We start from the raw sequence: 6,735 nt of genomic DNA, 5'->3' as shown, positions 1-6,735 counted from the left end.
CTACAGTCAAATTTTTTCCAAATTTTTTTTTGTTTTCTAAAATCAATTTGCCTGCAGGCGTCAACACCTCTCTTCAATTTTTTTTTTAGTACTGTAACTGTAGTTGAATATTTTGTATTGACTTGAAAATTGATAACTAATGGGGCACCATGAATAATCATTCTTTAATGAACTAAATATTTTGAATAGTTTTTTCTAAATTTTTTTCCTAATTTTTTTTTTGTTTTCTAAAATCGATTTGCCAGCGGGCGCCAACACCTCCCTTCAATTTTTTTTTTATGATTTTAACTCTAGCCAAATTTTTTAAACATTGAAAATTTGGTACCCTTTGAGTAATTCTTTAATGAACTAAATATTTTGAATAGTTTTTTCTGTTTAAGATTCTGGGCATTTTAGTTTGTACTTTATAATGAGTATTCATACAGTAAAATCTATTTGCCTGCGGGCGCCAACCCCTCCCTTCAATTTTTTTTTTTTTAGTACTGTAACTCTAGTTGAATATTTTGTATTGACTTGAAAATTGATAACTTGGTGCCCCATGAATAATCATTCTTTAATGAACTAAATATTTTGAATAGTTTTTTCTAAATTTTTTTGAAAATTTTTTTTTTGTTTTCTAAAATCGATTTGCCTGCGGGCGCCAACACCCTCTTTCAATTTTTATTTTTGTTATGTAACTCTAGTTGAATTTTTTGTATATACTTTTTGAACATTGAAAATCTGGTGCACTTTGAATAATCTATCATTAATGAACTAAATATTTTGAATAGTTTTTTTCTGTTTAAGATTCTGGACATTTTAGTTTGTAGTTTTTAATTTCAATTTTTTTTTGTTTGTAAAATGCATTTGCCTGCGGGCGCCAACACCCTCTTTCAATTTTTTTTTTGTTATGTAACTCTAGTTGAATTTTTTGTATAGACTGAAATGTGCATTCCTACAATAATATTTTTTTTAAATTTTTTTTTGTTTTCTAAAATGATTTGCCTGCAGGCGCCAACACCCTCCTTCAATTTTTTTTAGTTATGTGACTAGTTGAATTTTTTGTATAGACTTTGTAATGTGTATTCCTACAATAATATTTTTTTTTTAATTTTTTTTTGTTTTCTAAAATGCTTTTGCCTGCGGGCGCCAACACCCTCTTTCAATTTTTTTTTTTAGGATTCAACCTCTAGCCAAATATTTTAAACATTGACAATCTAGTACCTCTTAAATAATCCTTGTTTAATGAAATAAATATTTTGAATAGTATTTTCTGTTTAAGATTCTGGGCATTTTAGTTTGTACTTTGTTACGTGTATTCCTACAGTAAATTTTTTTCAAAATTTTTTTTTGGTTTCCTATAAAGCATTTGCCTGCGGGCGCCCACACCCTCCTTCAATTTTTTTTTTAGGATTTAGCCTCTAGCCAAATATTTTAAACATTGACAATATAGTACCACTTGAATAATCCTTGTTTAATGAAATAAATATTTTGAATAGTTTTTTCTGTTTAAGATTCTGGGCATTTTAGTTTGTTCTTTGTAATGTGTATTCCTACAATTAAATTTTTTCCAAATTTTTTTTTTGTTTTTTAAAATGCATTTGCCTGCGGGCGCCCACACCCTCCTTCAATTTTTTTTTTATGATTTAACCTCTAGCCAAATTTTTTAAACAATGACAGGTACCTCTTGGATAATCCTTGTTTTATGAAATAAATATTTTAAATAGTTTTTTCTGTTTAAGATTCTGGGCATTTTAGTTTGTACTTTATAATGAGTATTCATACAGTAAAATCTATTTGCCTGCGGGCGCCAACCCCTCCCTTCAATTTTTTTTTTTAGTACTGTAATTCTAGTTGAATATTTTGTATTGACTTGAAAATTGATAACTAATGGGGCACCATGAATAATCATTCTTTAATGAACTAAATATTTTGAATAGTTTTTTCTGTTTAAGATTCTGGGCATTTTAGTTTGTACTTTATAATGAGTATTCATACAGTAAAATCTATTTGCCTGCGGGCGCCAACCCCTCCCTTCAATTTTTTTTTTTAGTACTGTAACTCTAGTTGAATATTTTGTATTGACTTGAAAATTGATAACTAATGGGGCACCATGAATAATCATTCTTTAATGAACTTAATATTTTGAATAGTTTTTTCTAAATTTTTTTCCAAATTTTTTTTTTGTTTTCTAAAATCGATTTGCCTGCGGGCGCCAACACCTCCCTTCAATTTTTTTTTTTATGATATTAACTCTAGCAAAATTTTTTAATTATTGACAATCTGTTACCCTTTGAATAATTCTTTAATGAACTAAATATTTTAAATAGTTTTTTCTGTTTAAGATTCTGGGCATTTTAGTTTGTACTATGTAATGTGTATTCATACGTGTAATAGTTTGTATTGACTTGAAAATTGATAACTTATGGGGCACCATGAATAATCATTCTTTAATGAACTTAATATTTTGAATAGTTTTTTCTAAATTTTTTTCCAAATTTTTTTCCAAATTTTTTTTTTGTTTTCTGAAATCGATTTGCCTGCGGGCGCCAACACCTCCCTTCAATTTTTTTTTTATGATTTTAACTCTAGCAAAATTTTTTAATTATTGACAATCTGTTACCCTTTTGATAATTCTTTAATGAACTAAATATTTTAAATAGTTTTTTCTGTTTAAGATTCTGGGCATTTTAGTTTGTACTATGTAATGTGTATTCATACGTTAAATTTTTTGTATTGACTTGAAAATTGATAACTTGGTGCCCCATGAATAATCATTCTTCAATGAACTAAATATTTTGAATAGTTTTTTCTAAATTTTTTTCCAAATTTTTTTCCAAATTTTTTTTTTTGTTTTCTGAAATCGATTTGCCTGCGGGCGCCAACACCTCCCTTCAATTTTTTTTTTATGATTTTAACTCTAGCAAAATTTTTTAATTATTGACAATCTGTTACCCTTTGAATAATTCTTTAATGAACTAAATATTTTGAATAGTTTTTTCTGTTTAAGATTCTGGGCATTTTAGTTTGTACTTTATAATGAGTATTCATACAGTAAAATCTATTTGCCTGCTGGTGCCAACCCCTCCCTTCAATTTTTTTTTTTTAGTACTGTAACTCTAGTTGAATATTTTGTATTGACTTGAAAATTGATAACTTATGGGGCACCATGAATAATCATTCTTTAATGAACTTAATATTTTGAATAGTTTTTTCTAAATTATTTTCCAAATTTTTTTTTTGTTTTCTAAAATCTATTTGCCTGCGGGCGCCAACCCCCACCTTCAATTTTTTTTTTGTTATGTGACTAGTTGAATTTTTTGTATAGACTTTGTAATGTGTATTCCTACAATAATATTTTTTTTTATATTTTTTTTTGTTTTCTAAAATGCTTTTGCCTGCGGGCGCCAACACCCTCCTTCAATTTTTTTTTGTTATGTGACTAGTTGAATTTTTTGTATATACTTTTTGAACATTGGAAATCTGGTGCACTTTGAATAATCCATCATTAATGAACTAAATATTTTGAATGGTTTTTTTCTGTTTAAGATTCTGGACATTTTAGTTTGAAGTTTTTAATTTCAAATTTTTTTTTATTTTCTAAAATTATTTTGCCTTCGGGCGCCAACACCCTCCTTCAATTTTTTTTTTTGTGATGTGACTAGTTGAATTTTTTGTATAGACTTTGTAATGTGTATTCCTACAATAATATTTTTTTTTAAATTTTTTTTATTTTCTAAAATGCTTTTGCCTGCGGGCGCCCACACCCACCTTCAATTTTTTTTTTTGTTATATAACTCTAGTTGAATTTTTTGTATATACTTTTTGAACATTGATAACCTGGTGCACTTTGAATAATCCATCATTAATGAACTAAATATTTTGAATGGTTTTTTTCTGTTTAAGATTCTGGACATTTTAGTTTGAAGTTTTTAATTTCAATTTTTTTTATTTTCTAAAATTCTTTTGCCTTCGGGCCCCAACACCCTCCTTCAATTTTTTTTTTTGTTATGTGACTAATTGAATTTTTTGTATAGACTTTGAAATGTGCATTCCTACAATAATTTTTTTTTTAAATTTTTTTTTGTTTTCTAAACTGCATTTGCCTGCGGGCGCCAACACCATCCTTCAATTTTTTTTTTAGTTATGTGATTTTATTTAGTACAGTATGTCTGATCCTAGTTCGAATTTTGTGATTTTATTTATATTATGTAATTTTAAGGATTTTTTTTTATCTTAAAATTAATTATGCATAGATATTTTTTTTTATAGAAACACAATTTTGTGTGTTAATTTATAATATGAAGTCGAATATGAAGTATTAGTTGGTGTTTTGGTAATTTGGCTGAAGCCAATAGTGTCAATTAATTTTTTATGTTCTCATATACTTTTGTAGTTTTGTACATTAATACTCAATATATTTATTATATACTTTTATAAATCTTTATTAAATCTAATAGACAAACGTATAAATGTATAATATATACTTAAACATTTTACACTTAGTATCTAACGAAATAAAATATTATTATTTTTCCAAATATGTTGTGTTTATGAATGTTTCCAATACTATTATTATGTATTATGCATACAGCAGTATTATTATTATTATTATGAACCTTTTACATAAAAACATAAATAATACACAAATACTGCCAAATATGTTTAGGTAGTTATTTATTATTTTGTAAGATATCATTAAGATTAAAGATCATTTAGATAATCTTTACATTTGTAATTAGTAATTACCGAATAAACCTTGAACAAATTACCTAACAAAAAAAATTATTTATACATGCATTTTTTTTTTGTCATTCAGTACAACATTGAAGTATTAATAATAAAAAAGGTGGGCTAGTGGATGTCGCTCTGCTGTACAGTAGGTTACAAGTGGATCACTGTATAATGGATGGGATTAAATTTGAATTCAATGATATAATATCATTGTGTAAGAAAAACGATTCTGAGCGGAGACGGTATGTCAGTCTAGGTTTAAGACATTTTATAGGTACTTATCTATAGTATTAAAAAAAATAATTGACCTATAATAAATTCCAAATTAATCATATCACAATATCCATTAGGTACTTATAACGCGTTATACATCAACAAAAAACCGTGATATTATCATAGATATAATAGATTAGTATAAAAATTGCTAATATTAACATATTTTGGTGAACAGTTCAAGATATACGGTTATTGGTTTTTTAATTTAAAAAAAATAAGAGAATAGATTTTGTCGAAAACTTGGTTACTTATTAATTAAAACTATTAAAACAAGTACGGAGAATATGTTACTTTTTGACACTACAAACTACCAACTAGAAAAGATATTAAAGTTGAAAATCTTGGTATTTTTACTGCTCCGAAATATGACGACAGACCCAAAAATAAAGTCCAATTAGTCTAAAATTAATTTTTATGCCTCATAAAAATTATCAGTGTTTAAACTTATTTAAATATTGGTGTTAAATTAAAATAATAATATTCAAAAGTAAGCGTTTAATTTAACTTGTGGTTAAATTATTTTTGTCTATATATTTAAAATAGATACTATTTTAGATTCTGAGCGAAGCGATGAATGTATTGATTTTACAATGTGTGTGTTTTTTTTTTTTTAATTTTTTAAATTTTTTTTTGTGCCTGTCATCGATTCGAGTTATCGAGATTTCACTGCATATGCAAAGAGCAAAGGCAAACGACGACTAAATTGAGTATTGACACATAAAATCGAATGGCATTTATTTTGACATACAAAACGTTTATAGCGATAACAAAAAAATAATATAATGACTTGTAAAGGTGCGTAGGTATACAATTAATAGATAATACATTAATCAATAATAACAGGCATATTATATTCTATATGATTACGTTTCAGTACAGAATAAGACAAGTAGGTATAATTAGTGAAAGTAGGTATATTAATTGGCCAGAATGCTTTGGCGAACTAAACAAAATTAGATTAAGAAAGTTATGAATTGTTAATGATTGTAAACGCGATGGACATTATTTATATTGACAAAACAAGGGTGTAGGGACTAAGGGAATTTGGAGTGAATGGGCACTCCAGTAAGTTTAAATCATTTGTATGAACTGAAATCGACAAATTTTACTTAAATTTTTTCTTTTAATAAATAAAGAAGTAAAGTTTATAAAAAAAGCAAAAAGTGCCAACGGCACGTAGTGTTCCCAAGCGGTCACCCATCCAAGTACTAACTACGCCCGACGTTGCTTAACTTCAGTGATCGGACGAGAACTGGTGTATTCAACGTGGTATGGTCGTTGGCAAATAGAAGTCGAAAAATTATAATATTTAAATAAACTATCTAACAAAATGTTATTCATGTTTTTATATTATATTACAATAATATAAGTTAATTATAAGTAAATAATGGATTATTAGGTTTAAAATATGATTCTAATATGTTCTAAAAAATCCAAAAATATTCTCTTAATAATCCTTAAACTATAGTAATATATAATATATTGCTTTACTGCTCTAGTTATATGCTTTTTTTCTTCAAATAGTATAAATATATATTATAATATCAATAACTGAATTACCAGTTATAACAGTGCCGCAACAACCGCAGGGGCAGCCGGGTCAATGCCCCTGTAGAGGGCTGCTAATCGTTGGCTCAAGGGGCCCCGACGGCGCACAGCATCTACTTTAAATTTTTAAATAATTGCATTGTAATCTAATGTTTAAATCAAATAAAATATATTAAATAAAAATATCTATTTTTATAA

General features: G+C 26.9%; 1 non-coding gene across 1 annotated transcript; it reads right to left on the bottom strand.

Annotated features, from left to right (window-relative positions):
- Positions 1–6,153: 6,153 nt before the first annotated feature.
- On the bottom strand, positions 6,154–6,272 carry LOC132951511 (5S ribosomal RNA). The gene has a single exon (XR_009665339.1). It is a non-coding gene; the product is annotated as a 5S ribosomal RNA (ribosomal RNA).
- Between the last annotated feature and the right edge of the window lie 463 nt (positions 6,273–6,735).

Source organism: Metopolophium dirhodum, chromosome 8 (genome assembly GCF_019925205.1).
Source record: "Metopolophium dirhodum isolate CAU chromosome 8, ASM1992520v1, whole genome shotgun sequence".
Classification (NCBI taxonomy): domain Eukaryota; kingdom Metazoa; phylum Arthropoda; class Insecta; order Hemiptera; family Aphididae; genus Metopolophium; species Metopolophium dirhodum.
Note: the sequence above shows the minus strand (reverse complement) of the source record. Positions and strands in the feature narration are given on the sequence as shown.